The sequence below is a fragment of the Pteropus alecto genome, unplaced genomic scaffold, assembly GCF_000325575.1.
Source record: "Pteropus alecto unplaced genomic scaffold, ASM32557v1 scaffold237, whole genome shotgun sequence".
NCBI lineage: Eukaryota > Metazoa > Chordata > Mammalia > Chiroptera > Pteropodidae > Pteropus > Pteropus alecto.
In genome coordinates, this window is record NW_006440624.1 from 800,902 (window position 1) to 819,143 (window position 18,242).

General features: G+C 37.6%; 1 protein-coding gene and 1 pseudogene across 3 annotated transcripts in view; both read left to right on the forward strand.

Moving 5' to 3' along the window:
• Positions 1-18,242, forward strand: part of SLC4A4 (solute carrier family 4 member 4) — a 265,785-nt gene that overhangs the window by 21,665 nt on the left and 225,878 nt on the right. The gene's annotated exons all lie outside the window — the stretch shown is intronic.
• On the forward strand, positions 17,997-18,115 carry LOC112484200 (annotated as a pseudogene).

The following is an 18,242-nucleotide window of genomic DNA, read 5'->3' on the forward strand; positions in this document are numbered from 1 at the left end:
GTACACTTAAAAATGCTCACCACTCCACACAGAACTTGGGCAGCTCAGCTTCAGAAGCAGTATTGAAGAGGCATGGAATTGAACAGTAGAGGGCATTTATAAGAAGAAGTAGGTCAAAAATCTTCTAGTATTTAGGCATATAAGAAAGATGTCATAATTAATGGGTTCATTTGGCTTATGACACAGAAGCTTTTTCTTTTCTCCATGCTTTGGTGTCAAGACAAGGCTTTAGCAAAGTGACCACATGTTTTAATTCTTACGTATTTGGAGCTTTGAGGAAGGAAGCTAGCTAGCTTCATTTCCCCCGCTGAGTTCAGCGGTAGCTCCAAATCCTTGCACAGCTCCTCTTCTCAGTGTGGCGAAAGCGCTGGTGTCCCAGCTTGGGACGCAGAGAAGGAAACACGTGTGAGAAGTATGGTACATGAGCAACGGGGAGAGAGGCTGGGGAAGAAAAGTGAAATGGAAGAGCAGGCAGGAGGAAAGACAAGGGAATGAGGAGGTGGTGTGGAGTGGGTGGTGGAGAGAAAAGTTAGATTGTGCTCTTTCTTAAAAATAATTCTTTGCCTCCTCCACGGTGCACTTTTTTCTTTTTTCTAAGTTAGCAGCTGCCATCCTCTGAGGGTTGCCCAGAAAGTGGGTGGAAAGGTGGTCCTCGATGAGACAGGCTCTGGAAACACAGCACAGCTTCCCACCGTTAGCTGGTTTCGACTTCTGAACTTCTCATTTTGTTAGTATCCTGGGATATTTATGGGGCCACTTTGTAAGTGCAGAGACTCTAAAGATGTGTAAAATGTTAGAAAACAGAGCTACAAACAGAATATCCTGTTCAGCATATTGATCTGATGTATAATATATTTCTTGACAAGCTTGAACATGCATCAGTGCCCAGAGGCGCTAACTGCCTTGCACACATAAGCCTTGCCCGGTGTAGAATTATTTCACTAGGTCAGCGTACACAGACATTCATTCAGTCTTGTGGTATTCTTTTTTAGCTTTTCGGCTGTGTACCAGAACTGATGGATCTATGCCGGTGAACATTGTTCTGCTAGTTGGTGATCCTGTCATATTTAGAAAACTGAAACAGAGAAATGGGCAGCTGCTTTCATGTAGTACTTCTGGGTAAATGGACAGAGTAGCTTTTCACAAGAGACAAGGTTATTTGGGGTTTTGTCATTTGACTTCTTTTCCCAGTGCCTTCCCTTCACATGACCTTATTCTCCTTGGCGCCTTTTTACTTTTTCTTAATTTTCAAATGTTTTCAGGTAAGACCGAATTTCGGTATCATAAAGTAAGATTTCTTTAATTTTCTACATGCCATGTGCATATCCCCAAAATGAATCCATATGCAGGAGAGAAAGAGATCTTCGGAATGTGTGTGAAATGAGGTAGATTCTTTCCCTGAGAGAAAACAAAACAAAACAAAACACAAACACAAAAGAACTATACTGTCTCTGTTATCCTCTTCTCTGTTTTTCATCTTGTATAAGTAGGAGGAAGTATTTTATGGTTAGTCTAAAATAAAGACTCTTTACATTAAATAACTGAAAACTTTACCTTTTCAGAAGGGGCACTTGTGATGCAATTTTACTGGAAAGGTAGCTTGTCCTAGTAGCTAGGAGCATATATGTGAGCTGGATTGAGTTTGAATTCCTGTTTATACCAGCAGTGTAACCTTGACAAGATTCGTAACCTCTCTGTGCTCCAGTTTCCTCATCTGTAAAAAAGGGATAATGATAAGATTTAATTCACAATGTTCTGAGTACTAAGCGAGCAGTGCATTTGGTTAGCAGTAATGGTAGTAATTATTATTTTGAGTTACTCTGAACAAATTTTTCAAGTTCAGCTTTGTAACAGGTAATGCCAAGAGCTTCAGACTAAAACTTTGTAGAGATTAATTCTCTAAGAATGCTAATCATTAATCTTTAAGCTCTTCTCCTCCTTTCTACTACAGATTCCCACAAGCTATTCCTTTGTTTTACTGTCATTTTGGCTCCTGGCTCCCAATAGTGTCTTTGGGAGAACTAACCTAAATTCAGTCTCTTAACTTGCCATTGGATATCAGCCTAGATGCTGACTGGCAGGTGAAAGGACCAAGAAAAGAAGACTTTCCAGGACCAGAGGTGATGCCTATTATGCTGCTCTTTTGTGTAAAATACTGCCACCAACAAGTGATTCTGCTTGCCAAGTATGTCCTTGAATTTAGTCAGCTGTTGGAATTCCCAGTTCTGGGCCCCTGCAAGCAAAGGGACCGTTTGTTCTTTTATGAGAAAGATCTCCTTCTGGCTCTTTGTTGTTTCTCAGTGAAATTAATATGGTCAGGAAGGGCGGTTGGGTGAGACAAGTCAGTGACTTGAAGGCGGTGCTCTGCAGAAAGGGAAACTGTTTGGCATACTTGTGTTTTCGGTGCTCCTGGGACAGCTCAACAATGTTGTGTTTTGTGTGGTGCAAATAATTGTTGTTTATTTCGCCGTGATGCAGATAAATACAGGAGGGCTGTGTCATGGTACTTCTGTCTTCTTTAGCCAGTTAACTATTTAAATCTCTTAGGGAGCCGTAGGCTTTTGAAATGCAGTTCTCTGGTCACCTAGAAGTGTCCTCCAAGTGACAGTTCTTACACTATGGAAGAGTGTCACTTCTTGTTCTCTCTGACTCTCTGTTACAATAGTGATTCCATTTTGTCATACCATAGATGTTATGAATAGTGTGTTTACGTGTGTCATGGAAGAGTTGATGTTGCTGCTATTTTTAGTGACTCATGAGTTCAGGAGGCCTCAGAGGGTTCTACTGTGCTCCAGGTGCTGGGGGTACTCAGGGCTTGGGGTGGAAAATGAGGGAAAACCATAGCAGCATGTAGAATTTAAGCTGTGAAATATACTTTACTGAAGTGAATGAGGTGTAAATAACTGTCTGCCACAGGCATTACCCTAAGCAGAAAACAGGACACATCCTGTTTTGGGTTTAAGTATATAAGCCAGGAGGCTTGAACAGTGAATGTATTTGTCAGTATGTGTGTGAGTATGTGTGTAACTGGAATGAACTGAAAGAATGACAGATATTGGCAGGGACTTTCTTGAAATGGTGTTCTGTTTAGGAAATTTCTCTTCAAAGGAAATAATTCTTAAAGGACTATATGGGTTTTTAATACTGGGGATTTAGACTCAGGGCTTTGTGAGTTTAAACTGTAATGCAAAAGTAGTTGGGAACGAGGCACCACAGGGAACCATAGGTATACTCTATAAATAAATTCCCTGGAATTCTTCCATGACCACAATATGGAAACAGAATGTCGGGTTCTTTTAATAACTTTCCTGTGGTTGGGGAGTGTTCTTGACTTTTCATCACATTTTTATAGAGTTGTGAGCAGGGAGTCCCCATTATTCTGGTTACTTATATAACAAAAACCTCAATCATCCTTGATTATTCCCTATTCTTTTTCTTCCACAGGCAGCCACTTGCTGAGTCCTACTGGCTTTTTCTTCAAAGTGTCTCTTGCATCTGCCCTTTCCTTCAGATTTTTAAGGCAACATCTTCTTTGTGTTTTCAGCCTTTAGGTTCTTCCTTGAAATAGAAGGGAGATATTTCAGACAAGGCTGCCCGTTATCTAACATATCATTTCCATCCAGTCTCTCCTTAAACAAACAATCAATCAAACAAACAAAAACTTTGAATTACTTATTACTTAAAGCTCCTTATTACTTAAAGCCATTTTCTAACTTGTGGTCCTCAGACATTTAAGAGAAAATTGAAGATGTAATGAAGTTTCCTCTACTTTTTTCACTATTTTAAGTAGTTTAATGAAATTATAGGTTTACCCTGTTTCAGCAAGGCCGTAAAGAGTGCGTGTATACTAAACTCTTAATGACTTTCCAAATTTTTGACTCCCGTGGCGAGTATTATCTATGTTACATATTCTGGTACTTAGACCTGCAGTGCTTCACGTATTGACTTACCTCTTTCATTTGTGTGTGTGTCATCTCTCCAACAGTATTGTTAGAGCCTCAAGGGCAGGAAACATATCTCATATTTAATTTGAGTCATGTTCTGAAATAGCATATTTTTTGAATGGATGCATAAATAAAATGTCCAGAAATTACCAATTAGGTTAAAACATTCTAGTTCGTCGGAGAAAAATACAATCTCAAAGGAAAGATAATGTAAATTATTCAATATTAACCACTACCTCAGTTAAAATAATGCTACCCCCCCCCAACTAAATCTTATTGAAATGTGATTAAAATAGAAATCACCCGAGTTAATGCAATAAGATGAGTTGAATAATGGTGAGATGAAAAAAGAGATGGCCAGGAAAGTACTTTTTTTCTTTGTAATGTAATACAGTGCTACAACTTTGTTTTTCAATGACTAGTTATGTAAATAAAATAGGAATTGTCCATATTTTCAAAACAGAAATAAAGATGCTACCCTGCATGTACTTTTTCTCATGGGAAAATATTAAAATGTGTGAAAACATGCAGGTTAATGTAAGAATGCAAAATGTTATTTAAGTTAGCATTTCTCTAAAGAACCATGTAGCGTGTTGCGTTGGAATAAGCCTGCCTCTGCTTATGACTTTTTATTTAGGGTTTGTATTCCACTGTGGTGAGTGAGGTTGCATATAAAGTAGGCTACTTATGATAGAGAGATTTGTTAATTACTGAGTGTGTCACCAGGGCTATTTGTGGAGTGTTTTACATAGAGAATTTAAGAATTGTTTATGTATGTGTACTATGTGTAAACAGATTAATCCATGTTGCTTGCAGAGATGAACTTAGATGACCTTCGTACATCCTACTCAGAATTATGAATTAATGATTTTGAAATAAAAACATACCTGAATTTTAGAGTTCTTTTCCTGTGTGTCAATTAAGCAGATTTCCATTTTTTAAAAAAGCAGAATGCACTCTATGCCCTTAGAAACCACTTCTGGTAGTGGCGTTATTGTGATCTAGCAATTTGTATTAAAATTATCCTTTGTCAGTTACCCAAATTTTACCACAAAGGCCACAAGAGAAATTCTATTTACTTGATTTTGCTTCATTTATGAGGATGGAATAATTTAAGTGTAAGAGAAAATGTGACTTCTGAATGCAAATTTACAATAAACATGTGGACCATATAGATAGCTGTGTTGGTTCAAAACTGATGTTTTCAGCAGAAAATAGAGGGTGATTTCTGTTGCCAAGGCATAGGAATAGCAATTGCTATAACTAGAAATTCACTGCAAATTCACCCGATATTCAGAATACATGCATGAGCAACTATAAAATCCTAAGTCAATTCTTGGTCTAACTCTACTTTATTACTTCTTGTGAAAATGTTGAATGTCCCAAACAAACAAAAACCGAGGAAACAAACAAGCAAATAATTTCAAAAAGATTTTTGGATTATTTTTTATTGATGCACACACCCAGAAACAGCTGATACTCTCCCTTGATCCTCCAATTCTTAAATATAGATTTTGAGCTAAAGATACTCTGGTCAAGAAGGCAGATAATTGGTATTCTGCTGGCCACTTCATTTAGATCAAATGCTAATCAGAGTTTTTGAAAATATGTGTGAAAGTTTTAGCTTGAGGAAACTTTTCTGAGCTATTATGTGCATGCTCACAACAAACTTGGAAGGTTTATAGATTTCTTTCCCCTCCACGAAACTGACTAGAAATCTGTCTGTGCTACGTTCTCTTTAAGCTCCTTTTATTAAATTATTTTATGATTCTTTCTGACATTTATATAAACATCTAACAGGTGAATATAATGGGATAAATTTGAGGACGTTCTTTGCATATATTTATATAGAGGCTGAAGTGGTAGGGATGCTTTTCCTGATGGCAGTTTGGGAGAATGTAATATCTTTAAGAGTGAGAGTAGAGAACCTTTATTTTAATAGAAGGCTCATACTAGGTTAGATGAAAAAAAAAAAAAAAAACCAGTCAAGGGCAATGTATAAGAAAAACCAGGCTAGACAAGTATTTAATTGTAAATAACAATTGAGTTTTAAAAAAATGTCATTGAGTTCTATATTTTGGCCAGTGGTCGGGATAGAAGAAGAAAGCACATGAATGACACTGAAGATAAGAGAGATAAGATGACAGATTCTGAGAAAGAGAGGAGGTAGAGGGGCCCTGACAATAAAGAAGGGCAATGAGACCGAGGAAGAACAGAACAATCACTGGAAGATTGACAAAGGCTAATCTGTCACCCCTCAAAATAGAGCCCTGTTACCTAGAAGACTCAGTTTCAAATGGTCTCTACCTAACTTAAATTAATTCTTTAGGAATAGTTTTCTCACCATGATTATAAAATGATTTCAGTGATTAACTAGCTTCCTTTCATTCATATTTACATTACCTATTTGTATTGGTTTTAGAGTCATCTCTACAAGATATTCTTTTTTTAAGGAAGTTGGGCTTTGTCTTATAGCTGTATTAGTCTTTTTTCTTAATACTGTGCGTGCGTGTGTGTGTGTGTGTGTGTGTGTGTATTTTGATGCCAGAACACCATAGTATAAATAACCTTAGCATTCTAAAAAATCCTTTTAAATATTCTCTAGTCTTCCAGCAGGTCATTTAATATAACTCTTCTTATAAGAGAATACCCCCGGGATTTGTTCATCCATAAGACAAAGCTGAAGGAAGGTACTTAACTTTCTATAGAGGCTACCCCGAATGTGTGCACCAAATCCAAGACTGGCCCCTTAGAAATCTGCCTGATGACAGTGGAAATTCAGAGTCAGGCAATGGGACTTTTTTTGGAAGACAGCTGGGTCTAGGGGAATTTTTGTAAGCAATGAACCATTCTTTAATTGAAACCACTGGATGTGGTTAGTAGTTTATTTTAAAAACACCATATGTTAGTTCATTCCTATATACTGTGACAATCATAGTTTAATCAAAAGCTGCTTGTGACATTTCTGTTTAGTGTTCATAAAAGAGCCGCTTGCTTCCTTGAAATCCTGAACTCTGTGCCAAATGCCAGTACATTCACAATTACAGTTTGGCTTTTAGGCAATTGTGCAACTTTTCGAGTATGTGGTAGGTTTTTATTTCTTTTTGTCACTTTCACTAATCTGTCGTATTCTTAAATGGAATAATGTTCTTAGACTTTTTGTTTGGTAAACAGTGACTTTTATTCCTTTCTCCACGGTTCCCCTGAGAGGAAATAAGTTAATATAACTGTTTTTGATTCTCCTTTTTGGCCAGAAAGCCAAGCTAATGTATAATCTCATTGAGATGTGATCTATTTGTATGAACCATAGTAAGCTTGTTATCATCCTTCATGGTACTGGGGCAGGCACCCTGTTTGCCACCACAGGATGAGAAGAGAGATGCAGCCAAATCCTTGAGCTTTCTGTGCAGTACACTGCAAGTCAACTCAATTCATTTCCTTTCAATCCATTTTGATCCAATTCAAGATATATTCATGGAGTACTTCTTTTCAGGCATAGTCCTGGGCCTGCAGAGATGAAAATTTCATTAAAAAACTGAGTTTAGTGGAGAACATGACACAAATCAGACAGATTTTAGAGAATGTGATAGTGGAGTTACACACCAGGTGGCATGAGAGCATAGAGGAAAGTGCCTAAGTATGGCAGGGAAAGTAGGAGAAGGTCTCAGAGAAGAAGGAGCACTCGAGTTGGGCCTCAGAGTGGCAGGAGGATGTCAGGAGGTTGGGGCGGGGAGGGCAAGGACCTGGTTAGGCATCACTGCCTCTTCACCCAGGAATGGGCCAACACAGATGGTGAACAAGCTGAGGTGCTTCCACCAAAAATCCCTTCCCCCTTTTAAAGGAAAGAATATGGTCATTTTCTTTCTGTATTTAAATGACCATGAGAGTACATATTAGGAGACACTGTGTAGTAATCTGCCTAATATCCATTCTCTTCTTTTTTATCCTTAGAACCCCAGTTTTGTTCAAGGCAGCAATGTGTCAGCTAAAAACTTTGATTTCCCGGGTTTCCTTGTGGATAAGGGTGGCCATGTGACTCAGTCATGACTAATGAGATGTAAGCAAAGTGTACTGGGTGGTACTTGGGGAAAATTTATTGTTTCTCGATGGAAAGGGATAGATGCTGACACACATTTTAATGGGTATTGGTGAACGAATACTTTAGTTCCATTATTTGCATTTTCACTCCATGAAGAGTGAAAAATCATCATGTGTTTTTACTTCTAGGAAGTAAGACCTGGCATCTCTTTGTCATTAGTGCTGGTGAGCCTGAGTAGTCCCTTACATTTTCTAGGTGGGTCTGTTTATACATCTATCTTTACTCTCTCTCCTTGCAAAGGAGGATTATGAGAAGTAATAAGAATAAATCCGTATATGAGGTGACTTGAATTTCATTGATAAAATGTTGTGATGATAATAGTAATAGTAATAATAATGATAAAAATATTTATTGAACACAGATGACTCTGGACTAGGTATTATGCATGTACTCCAAAAATAGAATCATAATTTTCCTCATCAAAGCCCTAAGAGGTTAACATCCTCTTTTTTGAGGTTGAGGACACTGAAGCTCAAAGAGGCAAGTGACTCACCTAATGTTACGTGTTTGGTGAGTAGCATTGCTGGGACGCTGGGATCTTTCTGACTCTAAGTAAAGGCTCTTAACCATTGCACTAGAGTGATTTTCAAAAAGATTGGATGAGGTTTTTTCACAGCTCCATGTTAGAGTGAATGAAATTTGAAAGATATACACGTCCAAATTCAGTTTATATTATCAGTATTGATTATTTACATTGCACTGCAGAGTAATAAAGAACTTAAACAAAATGGATAAAGAAGGCTTTTCTCTTCTCCCTTGGAATCCTGCATGATAAATTTTGAAGTTTTAGCTTAGAATCAGAAGTCCTGTTGTGAACCTTTTTATTGCTGATCTTTAATTACATTTACTATTTGAGATGTACATAAAACAAACTATAACTAAAATAGCTAAAACTGTCTAGATAAAATGGGTACTGTGGCTAGATTTTGCTATGGACTGATAGTTTTCCTTTCTGGGTGAATTATAACAACCTATTATCTGTTCATTGATAAATTTATTGACCAATCATTTGTTCTTTCATTTTTTTAAGTTAAAAGTTTTAGAATTTGGTCAGCTGTCTTAATTGCATGTTTTGAAAATATTTTGGTTTCAAGTGAGTTCACTATAAAACGTCACTCGTCTTCCCTGCTCTGAGAAGTCCTTAGCTCTCCAATCTGTTCCTTCTGAACAAATAAAGTCATGGAAAAGTTATTCAGTACTGAGAACTCGAGGGAAGAATCTCTCAGTAAACCCAGAATCACATCAGTATCAGGAAAGATGCCCCATTTGTCTATTCATCTCTTCATCCAGAATATTTATTGAGGTTCTACTGTGTACCAAGTGCAGTGCTAGGTGCTTGGGATATGATGGTAAGCAAAATTAAAGACACTTTCTACCCTTAGGGAGTTTATAGTCTTTTGGGAGAGGTACTTACTAATCAAATACCCATACAAATAAACATTAAATTGCATCTATGTTAAGTACTATTATGGAATATGACCCGTGATGCTATAAAATCTGATAATAGTGAGATTTGACCAAATTAGGGAGGTTAGGAAATGACTTCTCTGAGAAAGTCATACGTGAGTTGAGACCTGAAGGATGAGAAAGAAAAAATTTGATGAAAGCTGAAGAGAAGAACAGTGCAGGTAAAAACAAGAGCACAAAACAAGGAGGGCTCTGTGCCGGGGAAGAAGCATGGCGAGCATAAACGCTCTTGTTTAAGACACGCCATTAACACTGCCTGAGTATGGAGAGGCCTTATTGAAAAATTCCATCTAAAAAATAATTCAATTTTTGACTAGTATTTAAGAAAATTAAAAGTACTAATTTCAGGTTAGTAATTAGGCATATAGTAAGGTAAATGCACACAGTAAGTTAAAGCATCATTTTTTTATCTGAGTTTAAAAAGGACTTTTTGCTTCCCAACTTCATATTTTTTTCCCAAATGCTGTATTACCCACCCAATCATCTCCAACTTCTGCTTATGTGTCATTAACTTCTTTTCTGCAAATATTCTTTTTACTATATCAGCGCGTCAAGCAAAGGATTTGTTTTTGAGCCACCACCGAGTCTCAGCAAAAGCTCCTGGTGTTGGCAAGGGAGGTGCATTCCTACCTTCTCTAGTGGCTCCACGACTGTCTACTTTGACGTAACACTTTCCTGGCAGTCAGTATCCCCTGAGGATACCATTTCTTCGATTTAGAATATAGCAGGGTCAAGGGGCAAACCATTCTGGGTGAATGTTTTAGGAGCATTGACTTTAAGTCACGCACATGCCTTTTCTATCTGTGGCTCACATAATGTAAGGAAGAGAAGGAGGATCGAATGACAGGGTCAAGAGGATACAAAACCTGAGCCCTGCTTCTGCTTACTCAGCGATTTCTTCCAGAATGACTTTACGTGTGTCACCAGTGTGGAATGGTATCTTACTGTGACGATTCTGTGGTTTTGGTTTGTTATCTTATTCTGTCATACTAGGGCAAGAAGAGAAATTTCTAATGTAAAGGGAGATTTTGTTTGGCCAGAGGGATTTTGAAACCTTTTTGTACTACGTACATCAGTGCATTTTTGTTCACTGTACTTCTGAGGTCTGTGAGCAGGAAATGTGTGTTTGCTCCAAAAAGAAATGAGAAAACGTCCCAGGAGGGCCTCATTGATTGTAGCGAAATATATTTTTATAGGACTTTTCATATTTTCACACATTGCTTTTTCCTACTTTTCTCCAAGTTGCATTTTTCCATCAAAATTAATTTGGATGGTGTTAAAAGTTTTCCCTGGGCCCTTTGTATACAGCCCAAAGGGCATTCAGAGAGTTGACTAAGCTGAGTTGACTATATATTGCAAAATATTTTATTTTGTGTTGTGCTACTTAACTTATGGAGGCTTTTATACACACTATCCAACTGTTCCATGACTTTTAATGCAATTAGAGCAAGCTTTACTCCTGTTCCCACAAGCTAACAACTTCCCGTAGTCCTGTATTGGAGGAGTCAGGCTCAGGAGAAAGTCTTTGGACTCCTGGTCTGGCTTTCTTTATACTGTGTCATGAAGCCATAATACTGGAATGATTGGGCCAGAAAGAAGGAACATCCGATGGGGCACAGTCAAGTCCTGGAGAGTACCATGATTCATTTTTCTAAAGCCTGGTACATTCAAAATTAGAAAATTATAGCTACAGATAGTTGTTTTTTCACTTGATTGGTCTAAAGTCAACTGAATCTTACAGAAAACTCCTTTGGAAGTGGGTTGCCTTGGAAATGGATGAGCATAGAAGTATAATAGCTTTTACTGTATTTGAAATTCCAGCAGTTTAGGTGACAGTTGTGTCTTTCTGAAGGGCGTGGGCAGATTCTGAACGGGCTTTTCCAGTTGCTCATCAGCTTGGCCATCATTGCTCTTGTTACAGCAGTCACTCAGTTTCACAGATGTCTTTTAAAATCTTTTGTTGTTTATTTTCTGAGTTCAGAATATGAGGAAGTAATATCTTTTTTTGGCATATTGCATTGCTTGTCCTTGCCTAGCACAGAGTTGGTGTTAGGAAATGCATGCCTACTTGAATAGGAACATGTTACACATTTGTGACTTTACTTTAGACTTAATAAAGGGCCACCTCCCTGATTACATTTGATCCCTACAACAACCTTGTGAGAAATCTAATGTCTATTTTATTATTCCCTTATATTACAGATGAAGAAAAGCAATGTTTACCAATATTACGTAGTGGTTAAGACTATAGGCTTAAAATGATAGTTTGAGTTCAGATCTCAGTATGCTTTACTTACCAGCTTTCTGGTGGTGAACAAGTCACATGACTGTTCTAAGTCTCAGTTCTTACAATTCATAAAATAAGGTGAGAAAGGTATCTACCTCACTGGATTGCTATGAGGGTTCAATGAGTTATTAGTCCTTCAAATGACGCTAGCAAATAGTAAGGCTCAGTGTATATTTATTATTGTTAAGTGATTTGATTACATTCACACATAAGGAAGGAGTGGACTTAAACCTGTGACTTTCAACTCCACCTCCTACCTCATCATCTTTTCAAAATCCCATCATCCTGCAGCAATTTTCTCTCTCTCTCTCTCTCTCTCTCTCTCTCTCTCTCTTTCTTTTTTTCTTTCTTTCTTTCATGAACAGACAGCTGCCACATTAAATTACTAAAGAGGGGGATGGGTTTTTGGAATAAAAGACTTAAAGGTGCTGAGAGAACATTTGAACTCCTGGAATAAAGTCAGCAAATTATTCTAAAAATGGAGAAACACCTACCCTCCCTATTATTAAGAGCTGTTTGGTTCTAGCCCAAATTTAGCTTTCTTAAAATTCCCCCTCTCTGAATTACATTAATAGTATATGAGTACTTTTGGATGTAGCAGCTGATGTGCTGTATCTTCTGTCATTGGTAGAGAGTTGAAGAGAGATGTTGCATTCCCACATTACAAGCCCTCTGATGACCTACAACTTTTTCCTGGGATGGGACTGGTGAGAATGAGGGGTGCAGTTCACAGAAGAAGAAGCCATAGTTTCATTTGCACTGTTCTCTAAGGAAATCGTTGTAGATTAGTGGCCAAACAAAAAACTGGCTTGAGATGTTTACTGAGTTGAAATTTTTCCTCAAGATATTTACATTCATTTCTATCATGCCACTTTTTTTTTCCTCAGAGAGTTCTGCTAGAAGTTTGTTGGGGGCATAGCATGGTGCCTGCTTTGGGACCCCATCACTTCACATCTTTTGCGTTTGCCTATAGGGGTCCTCAGTGCTGCACCATAGTCTACCTGCATGCACACACCTTCACTTAGGTGAGCATTCACCTCTTCTCTGATTATAGAAATAATAATACTTGACCTTATATAGCGCTTGAGAGGTTACAGAGTACACTCGTATGCATAAATTATTTTGAGAGCTGTTTAGATATTATTATTCCTATTTAACATGAGAAACTATAGATCTGAAAGCTTAGATGAATTGTCCAGGGAGAGGGGATAATTAGGAGAAACAGGACTTGAACATCTCAAGTCTGCTGCTGTTTTCATAATACTTAAATCAGTATTTTCCCCTTGCTGAATTAATTAGTTGGTTAGTTAATAGCTTCTCACAGTCTACAAAACATTTAAGTGTCTTGTAATACTTAAATATGGGTGAAAATAGATGTCAAAAACAGGGAAAATATACAATATGCAGAACTACTAGGACCAATGCTGTTACTACAGGTGAATTTAATTTGTCTTTGAGCTTCCTGGCAGCTAGGATAAAAAGAGAGACACAATTGGTTACATGTTTCTTATCAAGAAACGAAAAAGCATGCTAAAGAAAAGTAAAGATTTCACTAGAATGTATCCTAAAAGGAGTATTTCACTTCAAGTTTTAGATAAGTGGCGAAAAGAATAATTGAAGCCAATGCTCTTCACCAAATTATAGAGCTATGCAATACAGTAGTCCTCCCTTATTTATGGGGCATATGTTCCAAGACCCCTATTGGATACCTGAAATTATGGAATGTACTGAATCTTACATATACTATGTTTTTTTCCTATACATATGTATTTGTGCTAAAGTTTAATTTATAAATTAGGCATAGTAAGAGAGTAACAATAATAACTAATGGTAAAATAGAACAAATATAGCAATTTGCTGTAATGAAAGTTATGTGATTGTGGTCTCTCTCTCAAAATATCTTATGGTACTTTGCTCTCCCTTCTTGTGATGATGTGAAATGATACAATGTCTAGATGATGAGATAGTGAGGTGAATAATATAGGCATTACAGTGTAGCATTAGGTTATTGTAAGGGTTGCTTGAACACAAGCACTGCCATACTGCAGCAGTCAATCTAATATCTCAGAAGGATGCTAAGTGACTAATGGGCAGGGAGCGTATACAGTGTGGACACACTGGACAAAGGGATGATTCACGTCCTGGGCAGGATGGAGCAGGACCACATGAGATTTCGTCATGCCACTCAGAATGGCGCACAATTTAAAATGTTTGAATTGTTTATTTCTAGAATTTTTCATTTAACATTTGGACTGCAGTTGACCACAGGTAACTGAAACTGTGGAAAGCAAAACTGCAGATAAGGGGGGATTACTGTAACATAAAAATGCATTGCAAGGGAACTAACATTCATTGGGTGCTGTTATGTGTCAGGCACTATACTAGGGACTTCGTATGCCATTTTATCCCCATAAATATTTAATTATTAAAACTACTTTTAAAGTTATCATTATACCTACTTGATGATAAGGAAACTCAGCCTCAAAGAATTTATATAACTTCCTCAAGATCACATAGCTAGTAAGGAGTAAACCTGTAACTGAGACCCAGACCATGTCTGATTTTAGAGTCCATGCTCTCTCTACTCCATCATGCTCTTGTAATGCTTTAAGGAAGTAAATTAACAAAAAGCAAGTATATCATATTCTAGTGCTTCTGCGTTTTCTAGGGATGTGTTTTCATCTAGGTTTTGGTAGGAAGTGGGTAGTAGAAAAGCTCTTAATCAATTGCTATTTGAGAAAGTTTCTCTAAACTAAGAATAGTGGTTATTTGTTAACCGTTGTTGAATATCACAATACACTTTCTATACATTATCTTCTTTAGTCTTCCCAGCAGCCCAGCGAGGAAGATACCATTATTCTCATTTTGCAGATGAGGAAAGTGAGGTTCGCTGAGGTTAGATGACTCACAAAGGGTCATACAGTGGCTCAGTGGCAAGCTTCAAACACAGATCTCTCGGCTTTAATGAGCATGTGTTTCATCTTGTGCTAGTGGGCCTCTTACTAAGCAAGTGGTAAAGTTGTTAATCTCTTAAAAAAAAACAAAAAACACAAAAACCAAGATCCTAATCTAGACCCTTACGTCAGCACTGAGATAGACTGCAGGGGTACCTATAGGCAAGTCCAAATTTTCTTTGAAAGGCAGTTGGGTCAGCTTATACATACGTTCAAGCTTTAGTGTACAGAGTTTCACATTGTATATCATGAATGATATGATGTTGGCATACAGAATTTTCAAAGAAGGTATTCCTGATGACTTTCACAACCACAGGAAAACCTTAAAATGTTTCAGTGGATTTTATTTTATGGGGTCTCTGAGAAAGCCCCCAGGGTGAACTATCCTCTAGATATAGAGGTGTCAGGAACTGATATGGACAAGTTTAGTTTTGGAGAATGCAACCAAATGTAATGATTTTAGCTTAGGACAGTTAATACAGAACTTTTCTTTTTGAGAGTCCTGAAATACTATGATCAATTATGTAGGTGAAGTCACTCCCATTTTGCGATTATTCTAATAGTATTAACCACCACTTCTACCATCACCATAGTAAGAATAAGTAGTGTTCACTAGGTAGTTTTCTGAGTACTTTACAAGTAGTAGCTCATTTAATCCTCATAACAAGGCCTATAAGGGAAGTGTATTTATTAACTTGATTTTATAAATGAAGAAATGTAGAGAGCTGAGTGACTCACCCAAGGCCTATAGCTGCACTGATCTGCTCTTTATATATGGTGAATCAAATAAAGATATTTATATCCCTCTTCTTCATTGCTGGTTGCAGTACAACCACTTCATATGCAAGTGATTTTAAATCCTTAAAAATAGAAATTAAAAAGAATGAAGGCAAGGATACAGAAAACAATCTAAGATTGCTAACTTCCTAGAAGGAAACCATGCCTGCCCAGCCTAATTCTTGCAGTGGGAAAAGTACCAAATGACGGGGAATCTCTACTGAGCTCATGTGGTCTGGTTTATAACTGATTTCAGTTCACAGAGGCAAAAGCTGGTTAAAAGTCCAGAACTCAGTTTTATGACATTGTTCTTGACAGATTTTCTCACAAAGTGATGCACGCAGTTTTATTTATTGATAGTAGCATTTTTTTGCCTAAAGTTTACTTGCTCCTTAAGTTGCATATTGGATTGAGAATTCTAGATGCGTATATTGATAAAATATTTTCATGAAGTTTAGAAAGAACAGCTAAGTGATTAAGCAGTCTGTAGCTCTGGGAAGCATAGAGGTTAAGTCTTGGATGCTGAAACCAGATTGACCTGGATTAGATGCATGATCTTGAGACAGTTTACTAACTTCTCTGCATCTCAGTTTTCCTCATCTGAAAAAAATGGGGAGAATACTACCTGACTCATAAAGTTGTGGTGATAAAATGAGATAATCAGTATGAAGCGCTTAGCCTAGTGACTGGCATAGTATAAACTGTATAAATATGCCATATAAGGTTGCCCATTAAAAATGGGGCAAGAGATGTTCTGAGTTCATTCAGAAAGAATGATACATGAAGAATTAGAGTAGTTTGATGAGAATTGGAGGTCATCAAATAGAGTATTTCTGAGTGATTTAGGTATTAGAATTTAAATTTCACATGCAGTTAGTATCTTTGGTGGAGCTCAGGTTCTAATTATCAAACTCTGTAGAATTTTTTTTCATCCTAAAAGGGAGGTGGGTTGTCCTGTGGTAGAGCAGGGAGTACTAAGCTGGTACTCAAGAGTTGGAGTTCTAGGCAGTTGTGCCTTTTACCAGCTTGTTGACATTGAGCATTTCATTGACTATTTTTGGGCTTCAGTTTACTGAGTCACGGAATGGGGGGTTGGTGTAGGTGATCTCTAAATTTTCTTGCAGCTCTCATATTCTATCATAAATTAGTTTAGGCTATATGAAACTAGATAAACTAATCATTAAAAAACCGTTGCCAAAAAGTTTCTTTTTCAGATAGTCACAAATACAACAGAGAGAAAAATAACTGAAGATAAAACAAGAACTCCAAAGTAGGTTGCTGGAGATTCTGTTTTTTATTCCCAAATGTCCCTTAGGGCCAAATGACCCTTTATTGTCTTTCATTGATTCCTTTGGAGAATTGTCCTCAGCTCATTCACAGGCCTAGGATCTTTTGCTTCCTTCCTTAATTCAAAAAAATTCTTTTCAGTTCTTTTCACTGTAACAGCAGGAGTGGCCCCAAAGAATGCAGGCACAGGAAACGTCTTTACTTTAATTGTTGCCAGTGGCAGTACAGCCCTTCTCTGAGTTGCCCCGAGCTGTCACTGGAGTGAATATATGAATGAATCAAATGAACAGGGAAGATAAGTTCAAATAATTGAAAACAGTTTTTTTTCTCCCAAAGGACAATTTTGTCTTGAGCTAAGGGTCATTTAAACTGGAGATATAGTTGGCACAATGCCTTGGAAAGGCTTGTCACTTTCTTTCTGCAATACTGCCTGAAAAGATCCCATTTCATCTGAGACTTTTTCAAACTGGCTGTCATAATTTTCCTTAAAATAATGGTGACAGGGAGTGATGATTAAATGTAGAGTACATTCTAGAACTGGTCTTTATCTTTCAAAGTTTCAGGGTAGTAAGACTTTTTCTCAGAAATTTAGCTCTTTTCTCTCTGATAGTGCATTGAGAGTAGTAGTAATGTCTAGCAGGCCGACACCGTCACAAATTGGTTCGTTAAACCTCCATGTTTAATATATGAGACAACTGAGGAAAAGTGATATGGCCACGGTGGCCCAGAGAGTTAACTTAGGCCTCTAGCACTCGAGCAAGTGTTTTCTCTGCCACGCCCCATTTCCTTCCTATATTGGGCTGCAGCTTCCTAATTCTTACATAATAACCTGAATTTGCCACAGCAGTAACCATCTTCCACGAACATTAGAACTTGAGAAGATTGGACAAGTTTTCCTTCTTGATGAAGCCATGCTTCTAATTGAGGTTGAGGGTCAAATCCACGAAGATGTGGCTGCCAAACTCTCCTGAGACAAGAAGACACTAGACATGCGAAGTGAAAGCATACATGGTAGAACAAAAGTTCCCAAGTGCATCAGTGAACAAGTGAGCTCTAAGTTCAGAGAGACTTTGTGAAGCATTGAGAATGTGGCAATCAGTCTGGAGTAATCTTGTGGCACTGCAAACTTGAATGTTATAGTATTTTTTTAAAAACATTTGTTTTTTGAAAATTATAAGTTCATCTATGGCCATGCTACCCTGAACAAGCCCGATCCCATCTGATCTCAGAAGCTAAGCAGGGTCGGACCTGGTTAGTACTTGGATGGGAGACCACCTAGGAAGACCAGATGCTGTAGGCATAAAAAATAAAAAAATAAGGGATTGTAAGCTAACAAGGTCCTTGCAATCTGTGAGGTCAACCAAGGGCTGCATCACCTAAAAAAAAAAAAAAAAAAGATAGAGTGGCTGAATGGATAAGAAAAAAGG